This window comes from Globicephala melas, chromosome 19, assembly GCF_963455315.2.
Source record: "Globicephala melas chromosome 19, mGloMel1.2, whole genome shotgun sequence".
In the NCBI taxonomy this organism is placed as follows: Eukaryota; Metazoa; Chordata; class Mammalia; order Artiodactyla; family Delphinidae; genus Globicephala; species Globicephala melas.
The window spans coordinates 14,996,236-15,016,454 of NC_083332.1; the positions used below are offsets into that span (position 1 = coordinate 14,996,236).

Here is a 20,219-nt window from a genome sequence, read left to right on the forward strand (position 1 = left end):
ATGAAAACATAAAAACAGAAGCAATACTGTAACAAATTCAATAAAGACTTTAAAAATGGACCACATCAAAAAAATACAGTATCTATCTTATAGGGTTGTTGTGAACCGTTAACATAATACATATAAAGAACTTAAAGCAGCTTATTATAAGCACTGAATAAAATGAAAAACATGACATGTCCATTCTATTTATTAAAGAAAATTATCTTTAACAATTTTTAATTAAAAATTTTTAATTTTTGATAAATCATCTCGAATAATTTTTTTTTAAGGAACATTTATTTTTTGGCCGCATTGGGTCTTCGTTGCTACGTGCAGGTTTTCTCTAGCTGCGGTGAGCGGGGACTACTCTTCGTTGCGGTGTGTGGGCTTCTCATTGCGGTGGCTTCTCATGTTGCAGAGCATGGGCTCCAGGTGCGCGGGCTTCAGTAGTTGTGGCACGCAGCCTCAGTAGCTGTGGCTCATGGGCTTGGTAGTTGTGGCTCGCGGGCTCTAGAGCGCAGGCTCAGCAGCTGTGGCGCACGGGCCTAGTTGCTCCACGGCATGTGGGATCCTCCAGGAGCAGGGTTCAAACTCGTGTCCCTTGCACTGGCAGGTGGATTCTCAACTACTGAGCCACCAGGGAAGCCCTCTAATAATTTTAATACTAGCATGCCCTTTCTTTTTTTTCTTAACAGTAAATTTTTTGAGATTTTCACAACTGGCCTTTCTTAACAGCATCAATAAATTTTAGAACTAGGCTTAAGAAAGTAATTAACAAAAATCAATGCCTCCATAACTAAAAAGTGTAAATTCTTGAAAAGTTTTTCAAATTAGTGGGGAACCATTGCACTCCCCTTTACCCTGCACAGGCATAACAATATAATAAATCTTATAACTGCACTGGATTGCTTTTTCATAGTGTTGGAGAGTCTTTATCTTTTTAAATAACCAATTTTTATGATTCTATTTTGCAAACCAAACATATATACACAAGTGCACAAAAAAAATTTGGAAAAACAAACATCAGAATTGTAATATTCATTAACTCTGGATGATGGGACTAAGGGCATTTATAATTTTCTTCTTAAAACTTCCTTAGGTTCCTGCATTTTTTTTTCTTTTTACAATAAACCTGCATGAATTCTATCATCAGAAACAAAAATTAAATTACTATTTCCATAAAAATAAAGTAGAGTTGGGAGAGGGAGTACCTTCCAGTTGTTAAGAGAAATGTGAGTCATAGGCCTGTGACATGAGAGGGTTCTACACACACACACACACACACACACACACACACACACACACACACATTAGCATGGCAGAAATAAATAACTGTTCTTTTACTGTTCATCAAAACGATAAGCTATCTTCACAATCCTTCTCCTGTAACTGAACACAATAAAGGTAAACAGCATTCCCAAATTTAGAAAGAGTATACCAAAGCAGACAGAACAGTATTTGGTATACAACGGATGCTTTACCTCCTCCTTTCTCCACTGAATAACTATTAAATTTTCATATTAGATATATCATTGCAAAATGTCACACAAATCCCTAGTTTATTAAAAGGAATTCATACGTAACTAAAAATGTCTTAAGTCATCTTGTTCAAAACTGTAACTATTGCTTAAAATTGATCATTTTACTTCTTTTCCTTCTCATGAGTCAATACCAATGGCATAAAATTGCATCACATGGATGGAATGTGATTTATTTAATAATTTCCTATAATTAGACACATTTTAATTGATCTTATCTTACCTTATTTTATTTATTTTTGGCTGCACCACGCAGCTTACAGAATCTTAGTTCCCTGACCTGGGATTGAACCCAGTGGCCCACGGCAGTGAAAGCGTGGAGTCTTAACCACTGGACCCCCAGGGAATTCCCATAGATACTAATTTTATATAGTTCTTATTTCAAAGAACATTCTCAGACATTAGCCTTTGATTCTAGGCCAATGGATCTGAATCTTTTTGGGTCATGTTTGATAATCTCATTAAATTATGGACTTCCTTCCCAGAAAAATGGCATATTATCAACTATTATAATTTCATATACAATCTCAAGGGGTTTCTGGTAAAGTGAAAGCCCCAAATGGATTTAAATTACCACTAGTTAAGAATTCCTATTCAAACCATTTGAGTACATCATTTTTTTTAAAATTTTTATTGGAGTATAGTTGCTTTACAATGTTGTGTTAGTTTCTACTGTACAGCAAAGTGAATCAGCTATACCTATACATATAGCCCCTCTTTTTTGGATTTCCTCCACATTTAGGTCACTGCAGAGCATTGAGTAGAGTTCCCTGGAGCACCTCAATTTTTTAAACTAGGAAATGTTCAACACAATTAGCATGGTATTTCCATTTTTCCTGATCTATTGGAGGCCGATGGGGAATTGCTCCAAATCACCACTTAACAACAAATAGCTAATGTTTATTAAGTACTTATGAAGTATCAGGCACTGTTATAAGACCTTTACACATAGTTAAAAAAAAGAAAGCTCTCAGAAGTAAGGGGAAGTATCTGCCACATGGATATATGCATATAGGCACTAGGGAGGGGAGCTACATATCAAATTAATGGACAGGTCATACTAAGCAGAAGGAAGCAAATGTTTACAGGTTCTAAAAAATAAAAATGCATTTCACAGAACAAGTGGAAATACCCACTCGTCTTGACTTTGACTTTTAAGTGGGCAATAGCAATTCATTTCTCCTCCTCATCAGAGCCCTTTTCTTAGTTTGACAAGACTGAGGAAGAAGGGAATCTTAAGACAATATAGGCCTTTCTTGGAGCCCTGCCCACCCCGGCTAAATTAGGGCACGCCACGACCGCATCTGTCCCCACCACCCACGCACGCCCAGAGTAAGGAAGAGGAAGGGTACTGACTCTTCCCAGTAATAGAGAAAAGCCAGGGTCACGGTTGTGCGGAGAGGGAATTCCGTGGCTCCGAAACCTGCAGGTGGAAAGTGCGGAGCTGTGTGAGCAACCGTGCGTGTGTCCGCGCGCGCCCGCCGGAGAATGTAGTGCGCTGGGAATACTCCCAGGAGCCAGCCTGCGGGGCACCTTCAGTTCTAACATTCTTATCCCAAGACGGGTCTGAGTCTTTTTGCTGGGAGTCTTTTCTCTGGCTGTCAGTTACCTGACTGGGGGCCCTTTCTCTGCGGCTGGCAGAAGATTCAGCCGTGATGCTAGGGTCGGAGTCACCCAGTCCACGGCAACCGACGGTCACACAAGAGGCTCTGCACCCCATTCAGTCACACAAACGCCATCACCCACTAGTTCCGGCCTCACAACCGCACATAGTCCCGATGCCATACCCCGGTGCAGTCACGCCCACAGACACACCACACCGTTACACCTCCGTGGTTCTCACGCCCACTCGGGGCTGAGATGCTGGGCTCCCAACACTCTGAGGTGCTGCAGCTCTTCCCTTCCCTCTCCCTCATCCCCGGGCCGCAACGCCTTTCCTACCGATGGCCAGAACAAATGCTCCGAGCCAGGACTGCTCACCTGGGGCACCGAACCCGTCTCACGGTGATGCCCAGTGGAAGAGAGCGCGCGACACCTCAAGTAAGTCCACAGCCCCCGGAGCCTAACGGGCCGCGCGCGGGGCTTGTTGGGAGCGCAGACTGCACGCACTGAGTGCGCAGGTGCGGCCGAGCCCCAGGGGGCGGAGCGTCAGTGAGTGAGCTGCTTTGCGTGGGATGTGTCGAGTGAGCCCGAGATCCAGTCGCTCCGCAGTGGGGCGGGGTTCTCGGCTCTTTGTCCTGAGGAAGTCGCGGCTGGGCCGGAGCGGGGCGGGGACGGACTACAGGCGCATTAAAGAGGGATGTGTATGCGAAAATAGGACTCTCCGCGGGGCCAACCGGAGAGGTCCATGACCAAGGACAGCGCTTGTGTATCTGTCTTTGGAGTGGTTCCGGATGCGATTTTTTTCATTGAATGTGGCTGGTTGTGTTTGAGATGGTGCGACTGCTGGGATTGGAATGCGGTTTATGAAGATTTTATGACTGGAATTGTGTCGGGCTGTGTCGGACTGAGAATGTTGTGAGGGCCTGTGAGATAGTGGAGCTGACTGTGAGTGCATGAGGTTGCGTTTCTGTGAACGTGTCTGTAATTGAGCATTTATGTGGCTCGGTTTTGATAGATTTGTTTTCCTTGGGCCTTCTCTGCAGACCCTGGATGTGAGTCACTCAGTGTGTGTCTTAGAAACGACCTGCCTGATTGTGTGGCGAGTGTGTGTGCTTCTGGTATGTTCCTGCAGGACTGAGGAGGTGGCTATCTGGATGATTGGATGTGACCAGGAGCCTCATTCTCCTCAGCTCTGAAGAGGGAAAGGAATATTGCATCTTCAAGGAGCATCAACTTTACTGAAGGATTGAGTGAAAAAACGGATTTTTCTGGGAAATTATTTCACATTTAATCACAGGTTTCTTATGGAGAAAAATGCAAATAAGCATTACTTGAAAAATAAGATTTCAAAGGAAATTTCTGCATAGAGTAGTTGATTTGCTTCTGCCCCAAATTCCCATGAGTGGGCTTTCCCTCTCATGGGAAAGGGGGTTTTGTTAGGAAGATTTAAGAAGCCCTAGTCTATGCAAAAACATCTTTACACAAAAGAGAAGCAGTATGACTAGAGCAGACAGTCCAGGATTAGGAAGTCAGATATCTTGAGTCCTGGATTAGACACTATTTTCCCTATGTTCAAGGAGGGCAAGAAAGACTCAAAGCATGAGTCCATACTGACATTACTAATTCAAATTTAATATTACAGAGTTTTATTCTTACTTTTTATTTTATATTTCTGCTTCTTTTCTCTAACAGAAATCCTAGCTCCTAGTAATATTAACATATTTATTTATTTCCCTTAGCCTAGAATTGCTATAAAATAGTTCAAAATTGTAATACCAATATTATTACTAACAATCGAGCCAGTAAATATAATTTTAGACTGTAGTTCTTTTAAAGCAGGGGTTGGCAAGCTATAGCCTGCAGGCCAAATCTGGCCTGCCACCTGTTGTATAGCTAGTGAGTGTCTATGGTGTCTGTGTTTTTTTAATGGTTTAAAAAATCAACGATAATAATCAAGAATATTTCATGAGGTGTGAAAATTATATATTTCAATTTGTGTCCTACACAAAGTTTTATTGGGACATAGCCATCCTCCTTTATGTATTGTCTATGGCTACATTTGAACTACAAGGGCAGAATTGAGAAGTTAGTGTAGACTGAATGACCTGTGGATTCTCATTATTCATGGTAGTTATATTCTATAAAGTTGTTGCAAACACTGAATTAGTGAACTGTTGCTCCTAGCAGAGAAACAAAGTTAGTTTCCTATAAACATCTGGTCACAACATTTTCCTCAACCAGTCAATACATAACATTGTTTTATGTGTTTCTATTTAAAGACACTTTTTATATGTTATTGATTTATTGACACTGAACTCAAGGCCAACAACAGCATAACTCATTCCTGAATGAAGTTTATCTAACACATGTATTGTCTCTGTAAGGCACATCTCTGTAATCCTTCTTGCCCTCAGGAACACTAGACAGCACTTCAGCGTAAACTTGGGGACCATTTTAAACAGCAAAATCACCAACAAAAAGCACAAAGATGAGGGACTTCCCTGGTAGTCCAGGGGGTAAGACTCTGTGCTCCCAATGCAGGGGGCCAGGGTTCAATCCCTGGTCAGGGAACTAGATCCTGCATGCATGCCACAACTAAAGATCCCACATACCACAACTAAGACCCAGCACAGCCAATAATAATAATAATAAATAAATAATTTTTTTAAAAGCACAAAAATGAGAGGAATAAAGTAATACTAAGCACACTGAGAAAAGGATACTTGTTTATGGTATAAGAACAGAAACAAGGGCTTCCCTGGTGGCACAGTGGTTAAGAATCCACCTGCCAATGCAGGGGACACAGGTTCCAGCCCTGGTCTGGGAAGATCCCACATGCCGTGGAGCAACTAAGCCCATGCGCCGCAACTACTGAGTCTGCGCTCTAGACCCCACAAGCCACAACTACTGAGCCTGTGTGCCACAACTACTGAAGCCCGCGTGCCTAGAGCCCATGCTCCACAAAAAGAGAAGCCACCGCAATGAAAAGCCCGCACACCGCAATGAAGAGTAGCCCCCATTCGCCGCAACCAGAGAAAAGCCCGTGCTCAGCAACGAAGCCCCAACGCAGCCAAAAATAAAATAAATAAAATAAAATAAATTAATTAGAAAAAAGAACCGAAACAAGAAGGCAGAGGGTCCCCTATTTGACTTCAGCTGAGAACATGTGTGTCGGGAGACTCATTGGTCATCAATTTTCACATGCCAACGAATGACCAAAAAGGTTCTGGGAGTATTGACTCTGGGGTTACAAATGAATTTTAGCAAGTAGGTTAGTTTGCAAATATGGAATCTGCAAATAATAAGAATAGACTGCATTTACTATCTGGCCTTTTACAGAAAAAGCTTGCTGTCTCCTGTTTTAGAGTATATCCTTCTTAATTATAGAGTGTTTAAAAACTACTTGAAATAATTCTTTTCCTGTGCCATCAAAAAATTCCGTAATTAATTATAACCCATTAAATAAATTAAAATCCATAAACAAGAGAAAAAGAAGAATGCCAGCTAATAAGTTTGTTTTACATGGCTGTGAACTCTGCTTCAAGTACATTTACAATATTTGGATTTGATGAAGATTTTTGTATAGAATGATGTTTTCCTTTAAGTTCACATTCATTTCTATTGTCTTCTCTCATGTCACCTATTATCTGCAGTTAGGTAAGATAGTGACATTGTTAAAATGGATACATCTTCATGGCATGAAGGCTAGCCATTGGTAGGATAATATTATAGCACAATTTATCAGGCAATACTGAGTTTTCTTTGAAGTCAGTCTCTATCTGATTTTTCCCAATGCTTAATGTTTGCCTTGCCTGCTGCTGACCAGCACTTCTGCTTCTTTACAGAGTCTTGACACTCATAGTGCCACTTGCATTGGTAGAAACAAGATGCCCAGAGAATAGCCTTTCCAAAGCTGGGCAATAGCTGGGTGAATGAGTTCTAATTACAGAAGATGTGCTGGTAGTTTGTGTGCATCCTCAAATGTATTTCTACTGGTCACTCTCCAGGGAGGGAGGGCACTGTTGCACTGCTCACTCCTTAGGTGTAGATTGCCTAGACTAAACCACATATTTGCTTACTAAAGAGTTCTGCATCCAATTTCAGTGTGTGTGTGTGTGTGTCTGTGTGTATGTGTGCGCACGCGCGTGTGTGTGTGTTCCCCACACCGCCAAGCAATTCTCGGACACCAGCTGGGTGTCCTGCAATTGGACTCAATTCTGATTCTGTGTACCTGGAGATAGTGTCAGATCCCAGAGGTTAAGGACCAAGTCCTACACCTCCCCACCCCCAACTTCAGATGCCAGTTGCAGGCATCTGGCATCCAGGTTATCACCTGTGCCTCTGACCAACGGGTTATAGATTGGAGGTTCGAACAACCCCCTCCTTGGGTTTGATTAATTTGCTAGATCAGCTAACAAAACTCGCAGGAACATTTTACTTACTGGATTACTGGTTTATTATAAAACGATATAACTCAGGAACAGCCAGATGAAGGAGATGCATAGGGAAAGGGCACATAGCTTCCATGCCCTCTCTGAATCTCCATGTGTTCTTGCACCACTATCCCTGAATCTCCACGTTTTCACCAAATCAGAAGCTCTCTGAACCCCATCCTTTTGGGTTTTTATGGAAGTTTCATTACATAGGCATGATTGGTTAAATCATTGGCCATTGGTGATTGATCCAACCTCCAGCCCTCCTCCCCTCCCTGGAGGTCAGGTGTGTGGGACTGAAAGTTCTGACCCGCTAATCACATGGTTGGTTCTTCTGGCAACCAGCCTGCAGCCTTAGGTGTGGTCCATAAGTTACCTCATTAACATACCAAGAGACATCTTGATCACTTTCAGCACAGGATATTCCAAGGGTTTTAGGAGCTCTGGTGCCAGAAACAGGAAAAAGACCAACTATTTGTTTCTTATTATAAATCACAATATCACACTTACTCTCCAACATCATTGTTGCCATGAGCAGGTATGTTTCTGAGTGTGAAGTGCTACTCAGAACTGGCAGGACAAGGCATTCTCTTAGTGACTTCAAAGCCTATGAGAAATTGCAGGGAATTCCCATTGTGGTCCAGTGGTTAGGACTCTGCACTTTCGTGCAGAGGGTGCAGAGGGCGCAGGTGGATCCCTGGTTGGGGAACTAAGATCCCTCAAGCCACAATGCGCAGCCAAAAAAAAAAGGAGAGAGAAATTGCAAATGTATTCGTATCTTTACTGCAAATTTTCACATATTATTTAATGCAATGAAAGAAAGCAATAACAAACAGTTGAACATAGCAATGGAAAATGGATATGAATAGGCAACTAATAAAAGAAAAATGCTGCTAATAAACACACAAATTTAATCAAGTTAGTGAGAAGAAATATCTCAAAAGAAATAGTTAAAATGAATTTTTTTTAATTAGGGAGAGAAAATTTTAAAAGATGTAGAATACCAAGGTAGGCATAGAAGTGGAAAACAGCCATACTCATGAGCACTGTTTAGTAACATGTCTCAAAGGCCAGTGATTCAACTTTTAAGAAGTTATCCTAAGGAAAATTGGGACAAATGAACAAAAATATGTGTGAATGCTTGTTCACCACAGCATTGTTTATAATACTGGAAGTAATACCTGATCAGGGAAGTAGTTAACTTTGGGGGTCCCAATATAAACAATTAATCTAGACAAAAGATACTATATATAGATTTGTCTGGAGATGAATGATGTATAAGTATATATTATTTCCAGATTAAATTAGATTGTGCAAATCACCTAGACGAGAATGACCTTTATTTTGTTCTCAGGGAAAAATTTACTTCCTAGATATCCACAATAAAAGAAAAGAGTAATGAATCTATTTGGTATATTATAAAATCTATTCATGTAATCAGTGTTTAAATGTCACTTGAAATTTTCTTATATATTATGAATAACACACTTAAAATAACATAATGAACATTTAATTTATTGCATACCCTTAATAAATACGCAATTTAATGGATAAATAATTTTTTTGTACTGGATGTGGCTCTTTATTTTATACCTACATATTGATACATTTTCCCTTGATAGGGAAGTGGTGTCATTCTTTCTAATGTAAGGAAAAGTTAGATATTTGACATTGTTCATAGTCCCTGGAAAAGAAAATGTGACTCCATCTTCTGCTTGGTTTTTTTAGGTTTTGAATTATATCCTGGCCTGAAATTCATTTCATACAGAAAATGACTGCAAAGGTTCATTTTCCAAATAGATGATGCCTTCAGTGCATTCTTTCTCTAGCCTATGTGCTGGAAAAGGGACCAAGGAGGAGGTTACCAAAGCATAATTAAGGTATCGGGAAGATGAGCTTCCTAGCATTTTAGAATAAACCTGGGCTACAGGCAGAATTTTTGGCTTCTTGCAAGTAGAAAATACACTTGTGTTCTCTTGTGAGCCTAGAAGATGAGTCCAACTTACCTTATTAGAGATTTTTCCCATTTCTCTGTTCAGGAAACCACCTGCTTTCTTGTCTGTATTTCTCCTCTAATGGAGATATACCAATATAAAGAAAAATTAAAGTGATTTGACTTGATGCCTCTGCTGCAATTTGGACATTATTTTTCCTCTGATACAACAGTTTTCTCAGCCTAAATACCATTTCAGGCCAAGTGATTCATAAACAAAAACATAATCTCAAACTACGTAGGAATATGAGTGCAGAGTAAAGTTGTACATACGCTGTTTAGGCCAAGGCAGTGAGATACAACAGAGAGAGAGAGAGAGAAAGCTCTTTGGTTTGAGACTGTGGATTTCAGGTTGGTGGTCATGGTGGGAGATTTCAGCAATTGGTTTCTGAGCTAACATAGCATATTGTTCATCTATAGCTATTTGAGAATCCTTGGAGATTTGCTGGAGAGGGATGACAAGTGGCCATTCATTGTGTTCAAGTACAAATAATTGTTACCACTCTGCTTCCTTTAGATTTTAGTACTTAGAAAAGCAAACTGCATCTTTTATCTTGTAGACAAATGTATGACCAAAATTCCAGTGTCCCTCCTATGCATTGCGGAGCACTGGCTCTAGGCACTTGGGCTTCAGTAGTTGCAGCATGCAGGCTCAGTAGTTGCAGCACATGGGCTTAGTTGCTCCGCGGCATGTGGGATCTTCCCAGACCAGAGATCATACCCGTGTCCCCTCCATTGGCAGGTGGATTCTTAACCACTGTGTCACCAGGAAAGTCCCTTTTTTATTTTATTATTATATTTTATTTTGGCTGCACTGCACAGCTTGTGGGATCTTAGCTCCCTGACCATGAACTGAACTCCGGGCCTCAACAGTGAAAGAGCCACATCCTAACCACTGGACCGCCAGGGAAATCCCCGTTTTAACTATTTTTAAAATGTACCATTAAGTGGCATTCACAATGTTGTGCTTCCATCACCAACATCTAGCTCCAGGACATTTCATCATCACCCCCACCCCACCCCCAAACAAAAAAATCCCATATACCCATTACATAGTCACTTCCCATTCACTACTTCCCTCCAACCACTGGCAACCACTAATGTATATTCTGTGTCTATGGATTTCTTTTGATGGTGTTCCATTAAGTTCCAGACTGGATAATTTCAAATGAGGTGTCTTCTACAATAGTTCACTGATTCTTTCTTTTTATTGGTCTACTCTGCTATTGAAGATCTCTATTAAATTCTTAAGTTCAGACATTGTATGCTTTAGCTCTAGGATTTTTTTTTTTATGATTTCTGTTTCTTTGTTGAACTTCTCATTTTGTTCATACATTGTTTTCCTAATTTAGTTTAGTTGTCTGTCTGTTCTTGTAGTTTGCTGAACTTCTTTAAGACGATTATTTTGAATTCATTGTCAGAGTTCATAGATCTCCATTTCTTTAGGGTCAGTTATTGGAGCTTTATTAGTTTCCTTTGGTAGTGTTATGTTTACCTGATTTTTTGTGATCCTTGTATCCTTGAGTTGGTAACTGCACATTTGATTAAATGGTCTTCTCTTCCAGACTTTACATCTTTGCTTCAGCAAGGAAAGAACTTCACTAGTTTACTCAGCTTGGGGTACTGGATTGGTGAGCTGGTAGCACCCATGAGCAGCTGGGGCTTGCAATCAGGGTCTCTAGATGGGTGAGGCCACTGCCCATGCTCTGAGGTCAGGAGTTGCCACTGCCTAGGCTCTGCTGTTGGGTGGAGTCACTAGCTGGGCTCTGCAATCACTTCTGGTCACATGGGGGTATCAGGCTGTGTTCCCTGACAGGGCAGTGCCACTGGTTGGCTTCTGTGATTGGGCAGGGTGGCAGGCTGTGCTCTGTACTGATCTTGGTTGGCTGGGCCTCAGGCTGTGCTTCCTGACTAGATGCTGCCACTGGCTGGAGTCTAAGTTCAGGTAGGGCCATAGGCTGGGCTTCATGGTAGGTTGGGGCCTCAGGCTGTACTCTGCAATCAGCAGGAGCTGCAGGTTGTGCCCCAAAGTTGGGTGGGGCTTCAGGATGGGCTTTGTGACTAGGTACACCATTGGCTGTGCTCCACTATTGGGCATGGTCACTGGACAGGCTCTCTTGTCAGGCAGGGACTCCTGTTGTACCCCACAGTTGGGTGGGTCTGGAAACTGTGCTCCATGGTTAGGCTGGGTCATTGTTCAGGCTCTGTGACTGGGTGGGGCCACAGCCTATGCTGTGCAATTGGGTGGCGTCACTGGCTGAGCTCCCTGCCTAGGCAAGGACCAAGGCTGTTTTCAGTAATTGGGCAGGGTTGTGGTCCGGGATCTGCTACTGGGTGGAGATGTAGGCTGGGCTCTGTGGTTGGGCCATAGGATGTGCTCTGCAGCTGCTGAGCATCTGTGGCTATACTCCCCAGAGGAATGGAACTAGATGCTATGCTCAGCTGTTTGGTGGTACTGTTAGTTTGCAACCCTGCCTAGGTAGGCCAAAGAATATGCTCTGTGGGTCCTAGGTGTCTGCAGTTAGGCTTCCTGGTGGGGTGAGACTGGTAACTATGCTTAGCAGTTCCTCTCCTGCCTGAGTGGAGCCACAGAATGGGCTCCATGGCCAATACAGCTTATTGGCTGGGGATCCAAATCAGGTAGAGCTGCCGACTGAGCTCCCTGGCCATGGGACCACTAGCTCAGTTTTACAGGTGGGCAAAGCTACTAGCTAGGATCTTTGCTCAGGCACTGCTGTAAGCAGGAATACAGTCTGTGAAGATCTACATGCTGGTTGCTTCTTTGTCCACCTCCCTTCTTCATCTCTATCTGATCACTTATGGTAGAACTCTATAGGCTTCCCCAGTGAATCCCATGAGGTAAGACCTGAGTGGGTTTCCTGGAAAGTGTCCCACAATGCTGGGGAAGCTACATGTCCACCTTGGGTCCTCTTTTTCCCAATGGAATAACTGTAGGCCTGGGGGGCCCTTCTTGGTACAGTGTTGTGCTGGCCTGGGGGAGGGGCAATGTGGTCAAAAGGAAGCCACTCTTCTTACCCTTCTATTGTGGTTCTTCTCATTCTTTGTGATCAAGCAGGGGTGCTTCAGCTCAACCCTGGGTTCTGGGATTTTCAAAATAGTGTCTTGTCTATGGATAGTTTCTCGTTGGTCTTCTTGTGAGGGGGATTGAAGTTGGGAATGATCGATGATGCCATCTTATGTGCCCAGTCTCTAAAATGTTCAGTTTCCAAGAAAAAATTGTGACACATGCAGAGAAACAAGAAAGTGTGACCCATACACAGGAAAAAAGCAAAAAACAGAAAATTTCACTAATAAGGTTCAGACAAAAACTTCAAAGTAGCCATTAGAAATATCTCAAAAGAACTAAGTTAAACCATACTTAAAGAAGTAAAGGAAGTTATGACGAAAATGTCTTACAAAAATAGACAACCCTCAGAACGCAGAAAATATTTGCAAATGAAGCAACTGACAAAGGATTAATCTCCAAAATTTACAAGCAGCACATGCAGCTCAATATCAAAAAAACAAACAACCCAATCCAAAAATGAGCAAAAGACCTAAATAGACATTTCCCCAAAGAAGATATACAGATTGCCAACAAACACATGAAAAGAATGCTCAACATCACTAATCATTAGAGAAATGCAAATCAAAACTACAATGAGGTATCACCTCACACCAGTCAGAATGGTCATCATCAAAAAATCTACAAACAATAAATGCTAGAGAGAGTGTGGAGAAAAGGGAACCCTCTTGCACTGTTGGTGGGAATGTAAATTGATACAGCCATTATGGAGAACAGTATGGAGGTTCCTTAAAATACCAAAAATAGAACTACAATACGACCCAGCAATCCCACTGCTGGGCATATACCCTGAGAAAACAATAATTCAAAAAGAGTCATATACCAGAATGTTCACTGCAGCTCTATTTACAATAGCCCGGAGATGGAAGCAACCTAAGTGTCCATTGACAGATGAATGGATAAAGAAGATGTGGCACATATACACAATGGAATATTACTCAGCCATAAAAAGAAATGAAATTGAGCTATTTGTAATGAGGTGGATGGACCTAGAGCCTGTCATACAGAGTGAAGTAAGTCAGAAAGAGAAAGACAAATACCGTATGCTAACACATATATATGGAATTTAAGAAGGAAAAAAAATGTCATGAAGAACCTAGGGGTAAGACAGGAATAAAGACAGAGACCTACTAGAGAATGGACTTGAGGATATGGGGAGGGGGAAGGGTAAGCTGTGACAAAGTGAGAGAGTGGCATGGACATATATACACTACCTAATGTAAAATAGATAGCTAGTGGGAAGCAGCTGCATAGCACAGGGAGATCAGCTCGGTGCTTTGTGACCACCTAGAGGGGTGGGATAGGGAGGGTGGGAGGGAGGGAGATGCAAGAGGGAAGAGATATGGGAACATATGTATATGTATAACTGACTGACCTTGTTATAAAGCAGAAACTAACACACCATTGTAAAGCAATTATACTCCAATAAAGATGTAAAAAAAAAAAGATGTGGCACATATATACAATGGAATATTACTCAGCCATAAAAAGGAACGAAGTTGAGTTATTTGTAGTGAGGTGGATGGACCTAGAGTCTGTCATACAGAGTGAAGTAAGTCAGAAAGAGAAAAATAAACACCATATGCTAACACACATATATGGAATCTAAAAAAAAACAGGTTCTGAAGAACCTAGGGGTAGAACAGGAATAAAGATGCAGATGTAGAGAATGGACTTGAGGACACAGGGAGGGTGAAGGGTAAGCTGGGACAAAGTGAGAGAGTGGCATGGACTTATATATACTGCCAAATGTGAAATAGATAGCTACTGGGAAGCAGCCGCATAGTACAGGGAGATCAGCTCGGTGCGCTGTGACCACCTAGAGGGGTGGGATAGGGAGGGTGGGAGGGAGATGCAAGAGGGAGGAGATATGGGGATATATGTATATGTATAGCTGATTCACTTTGTTATAAAGCAGAAACTACCACACCATTGTAAAGCAATTATACTCCAATAAAGTTGTTAAAAAATAGATAATATAAATAAAGAGAAAGAAATAAGAAAGCCAAATGGAAATTCTGGAGTTGAAAATAACAATAATCAAAATTAAAAATTTACTAGAGTGGCTCAGTAATAGATTTGAATTGGTGAAGAAGGAATTAGCAAACTTGTAGATTGAGAGAGATCTAACAATCCAAAGAACAGAGAGAGAAATGAAGAAAAGTAGACAGCGCCTCAGAGAAATATGGGACACCAGTAAGAGCACCAAAATATGCATAATGTGAGTAACAGAAGGAAAGGAGAGAAGGAAAAGAGCAGAAAAACATTCAAAGAAATCACAGAAGAAAAATTCCTAAATTTGATGAAAAACATGAATTTACACAGCCAAGAAACTTAATGAACTGCAAGATGGTCAATCACAAAGATATCGACACGTAGAAACATCATAATAGAAACACTGAAAGCTAAACACAAAGAAATCTATTGAAAGCAACAGAGCAAACCAATTTGTAATGTATAAGAGAACACCAATAAGATGAATAGCTGACTTTTCAATAGAACAAATGGAGAAGAGCTAAAAACTGAGAGATTTATTTACTAGCAGATACACCTTATAAGAAATACTACAGGGGGACTTCCCTTGTGATCCAGTGGTTAGGACTCCGTGCTCCCAATGCAAGGGGCCCGGGTTCGATCCCTTTTCAGGGAACTAGATCTCGCATGCTGCAACTAAGAGCCCACATGCCGCAACTAAAAGATCCTGTCCGCGTGCCACAACTAAAAAGATCCCACATGCTGCAACGAATATCCCACATGCACCAACTAAGACTCGGCACAGCCACATAAATAAATAAATATTTTTTAAAAGATAAGAAATACTACAGGAAGCTTTTCAGGTTAAAAACAAGTGACCTCATACAGTAATTCAAATCCACATGAAAAAAACAAAGAGTACCAGTAAAGATAATTACATAATTATAAAAGTATATAAATGCATATTTCTTTTCTATTCTTCTCTTTACTCATTTAAAAAATAATTGAATAAAACAATATGTATATAATAGTATTTAGGACCTATAACATATAGAAATATATTTGCCAGTAACAGCACAAAGAAGGTGAATGGGAGCAAAGATGTACAAGGCTAAGGAAACAACACCCAATAAAGGGTGGAAACTCAAATCCACAGGAACAAATGAGACCCATAAATGGTCAACAAGGTTACTATAGCAAACTCTATAAATATATACTTCTCCTTTCTTACCTCAGCTTCTTTAATAACCATAAAATCATGTAAAGCAATAGTTAAAATAATGTATTGTGGGTTATGTAGCATATATAAGTATAATATGTATAACAATATAGCAAAAAAAGCGGGAGAGGGAGGGAATTCCCTGATGGCGCAGGGGTTAAGAATCCACCTGCCAGTGCAGGGAACACGGGTTCGATCCCTTGTCTGGGAAGATCCCACATGCTGTGGAGCAACTAAGCCTGTGTGCCACAACTGCTGAGCCTGTGCTCTAGAGCCCGTGAGCCACAACTTCTGAAGCCTGCACACCCTAGAGCCCATGCTCTGCAACAAGAGAGGCCACCACAATGAAAAGTCCATACACCAAACGAAGAGAAGTCCCCACTCGCCGCGACTAGAGAAAGCCCACTCGCAGCAACAAAGATCCAATGCAGCCAAAAATAAATAAAATAAAGTAAATAAATTTACACAAAAAAAGAGGGAGAGGGAATAGAGCTATATAGGAGTAACATAACTATATCTCTAAATATGAAATAGATTCTGATAATGTAAGATATGTATGGTAAGCCCTAGAGCGACCACCAAGAAAATAACTTTTAAAATACTGTAAAAAAAAAAAAAAAGATCATTAAAAGAGGGCTTCCCTGGTGGCGCAGTGGTTGAGAGTCCGCCTGCCGATGCAGGGAACACGGGCTTGTGCCCCTGTCCAGGAAGATCCCACATGCCACGGAGCGGCTGGGCCTGTGAGCCACGGCCGCTGAGCCTGCGCGTCCAGAGCCTGTGCTCTGCAAAGGGAGAGGCCACAACAGTGAGAGGCCCACATACCGCAAAAAAAAAAAAAAAAAGTCATTAAAAGAATTTAAATGTTATGTTAGAAAATATTCACTTAATGCAAAAGAAAGAATAATAATAGAGGAACAAAAAGGGCATAAGACATAGAAAACAAGGCAGCAGTAAATGCAACAATATCAATAACATTAGATGTGAATGAATTAAACAATCCAATCAAAAAGCTGAGATTGTCAGATGGTATTTATTTTTTAAAGATCCAACTATATGTTGTCTACCTGAGCTACACTTTTTATTTAAAGATACAAAAAAGTTAGTTGTAAACCAACCATAACAAAGCTAGATTGGCTATACTAATACCAGTCAAAGATAGAGTAAAACATGGGAATTTCCTGTTGGTCCAGTGGTTAAGACTCTGCGCTTTCACTGCCATGGGCCCAGGGTTTGATCCCTGGTCGGAGAACTAAGATCCCACAGGCCCCATGCATGGAAAAAAAAAAAAAAGTAAAACAAAAATGTTACTAGAGATAAAGAGGGACCATTTATTATGATGAAAGGGGGCTTCCCTGATGGCACAGTGGTTAAGAATCTGCCTGCCAATGCAGGGGACACAGGTTTGAGCCCTGGTCTGGGAAAATCCCACGTGCCGCAGAGCAACTAAGCCCGTGCACCACAACTACTGAGCCTGCGCTCTAGAGCCTGCGAGCCACAACTACTGAGCCTGCAAGCCACAACTACTGAAGCCTGTGGTGCTCTGCAACAAGAGAAGCCACCACAATGAGAAGCCCACGCACTGCAACGAACAGTAGCCCCCACTCACCGCAACTAGAGAAAGTCCGCGTGCAGCAACAAAGACCCAACGCAGCCAAAAATAAATAAAATAAATATTTAAAAATTTTTTATCTATGTTAAAAGGGTCAATCCATCAGGAAGATATAACAATTTGAAACGCATAAGCACTTAATAATAGAGTCCCTAAATACATGACTTAAAAATTAGAAAAAATGAAAAGAGAAATACACAATTCAACAATAACAGTTGGAGAATGCAATACCCCATTTTCAATAATGGATAGAAAAACTAAGTAGAAGATCAGCAAGGAAATGGAGAACTTGCACAACACTGTACACTGACTAGACCTAACAGACATCTATAGAATACACCATCCAACAATTCTGGAATACATATTCTCCCCAAGTACACATGGAATTTTCTACAGGGTAGACCACATGCTGGGTTATAAAATAAACCTCAATAAATTTAAAAGGATTGAAATTATTTGCATCATGTTCTCTGATTACAATGGAATGAAATTACAAACGAATAACAGAAGAAAATTTGGGAAATTCACAAATATGTGGAAATTAAAGAACACACTCCTAAAGGATCAATGGACCAAAGAAAAAAACTCACAAGGGAAATAAGCAAGTACTTTGAAATAAATGAAAATGAAGACACAGCCTACCAAACTTACAGGAAGTAGCTAAAGCCAATAGCATTAAAATGCATATATTAAAAAAAAAGATCTGAAATCAGCAATCTAAAGTTCTGGACTTCCCTGGTGGTTAAGAATCCACCTGCCAATGCAGGGGAAACGGGTTCGAGTCCTGGTCCATGAAGATCCCACATGCCATGGAGCAACTAAGCCCATGCACCACAACTACTAGAGCCTGCTCTCTAGAACCTGTGAGCCACAACTCCTTAGCCCGTGTGCCACAACTACTGAAGCCCACGCACCTAGAGCCCCTGCTCCACAACAAGAGAAGCCATTGCAATGAGAAGCCTGAGCACCACAACGAAGAGAAGCCCCCGCTCGCCGCAACTAGAGAAAGCCCGTGCGCAGAAACGAAGACCCAACACAGCCTAAATTAAAAAAAAAAAAAAAAACCTAAAGTTCTACCTTATGACTCTGGAAAAAGAAGAGCAAACTAAATGTACAAGAAACAAAAGAAAGGAAATAAAGATTAGAGTGGAAATTAATGAAATAGAGAATAGAAAAACAAAAGTGAAAATCAACAAAAATAAAATGTTGGTGGGCTTCCCTGGTGGCACAGTGGTTGAGAGTCCGCCTGCCTATGCAGGGGACGCGGGTTCGTGCCCCGGTCCGAGAAGATCCCACATGCCGCGGAGCAGTTAGGCCCGTGAGCCATGGCCGCTGAGTCTGCGTGTCCGGAGCCTGTGCTCCGCAACGGGAGAGGCCACAACAGTGAGAGGCCTGTGTACCACAAAAATAAATAAATAATAAAAAATAAAATGTTGTTTCTTTGAAAAGATCAACCAAATTAATGAACTTTTACCTACATTGACTAAGAAAAAGGAAAGACTCAAATTACCAAAATCAGGAATGAAAAAGAGGACATCATTATTGACCATACAAAATTTTTTTTAAATTATAAAGGAATACTATGAACAATTATATACCAATATATTAAATAACTGAGGTGAAATGGGAACATACTTAGAAAGACATAAAGTACTGACTGAAGAAGAAACAGAAAGTCTGAATAGATTCATAAAAAATAAAGAGATTGAATTAGTAATTTAACCACTACCCAAAGAGAAAAGACTGGGCTGAGATGCCTTCACTGGTGAATTCTACCAAACTTGTAGAAAATTACAACCAATTCTTCACAAACTCTTCCAAAAAATAGAAGGGGAGGTTATACTTCCCAACTTTGCTTTAAGTCCAATATTAGCCTAATTTCAAACCAGAAAAAGACATCACAATGAACAAATTCTACAAATCAATATCTGTTATGAATATGATGCAAAACTCCTCAACAAAGTATTACCAAACCAAATCCAGCTATACATATACACCATGACCAAGTGGGATTTATCCTGGGAATGCAAGATTGGTTTAACATTCAAAAACCCATTAATGTAGTACACCATATCAATGAAATAAAGGACAAAAAAGTCCCAATCATCTCAATAGATGCACAAAAAGCATTTGACAAAATCCAGTTCCCCTTCATGACAAAACTACTAAACAAACCAGGAATAGAAGGGATTTTTTTTTCAACCTGATAATGTTCTTCTACAAAAAATTCACAGATAACATCATATTTAATGCCAAAAGACTGGACGCTTTCCTCCTAAAATTAAGAACAAGATAAGGATGTCTATTCTCACCACTTCTGTTTGACATTGTACTGGAGGTTATAGGTACAGCAATTAGGCAAGAGAAAATAAAATAAAAAGCTTCAAGAATAAAAGGGAAGAAGTAAAACTATCTGTTTGAAGATGGCATGGTCTTGTGTGTAGAAAATCCTAAGGAATCCACTAAAAAACTGTTAGAACTAATAAATGAGTATAAAGAAGTTGCAGGGTACATGATCAATATACAAAGATTAATTGTATTTCCATAGACTTGCAATGAGTATCAGAATTGAAAATAAGAAAAAATTCCATTTGTAATAGCATCAAAAATTAAATATTTAGGAATAACTTCAACAAAATAAGTGTAAAACTTATACTGTTTAAACTATAAAGCATTGATGAAAGAAATTAAAGAAAATCTAAATAAATGGAAAGGCATTTCATGTTCATGGTCAGAACACTTAATATTGTTAAAGTGGCAATATTTCCTAAATTGATCTATAGG

General features: G+C 40.6%; 1 protein-coding gene across 4 annotated transcripts in view; it reads right to left on the reverse strand.

Annotated features, from left to right (window-relative positions):
* ZFP82 (ZFP82 zinc finger protein) overlaps positions 1-20,219 on the reverse strand; it is an 86,132-nt gene that overhangs the window by 21,612 nt on the left and 44,301 nt on the right. Inside the window, exon 1 of one of the 4 annotated variants that reach the window (XM_030874543.2) lies at positions 3,501-3,618. The exons of 2 other annotated variants lie outside the window; for them this stretch is intronic. The gene's annotated coding sequence lies outside the window, so the exon portion shown is untranslated. Of the gene's footprint in view, positions 1-3,500; positions 3,619-20,219 lie in introns of those variants that run through there. One more of the 4 variants, XM_070044194.1, reaches the window with a different exon arrangement.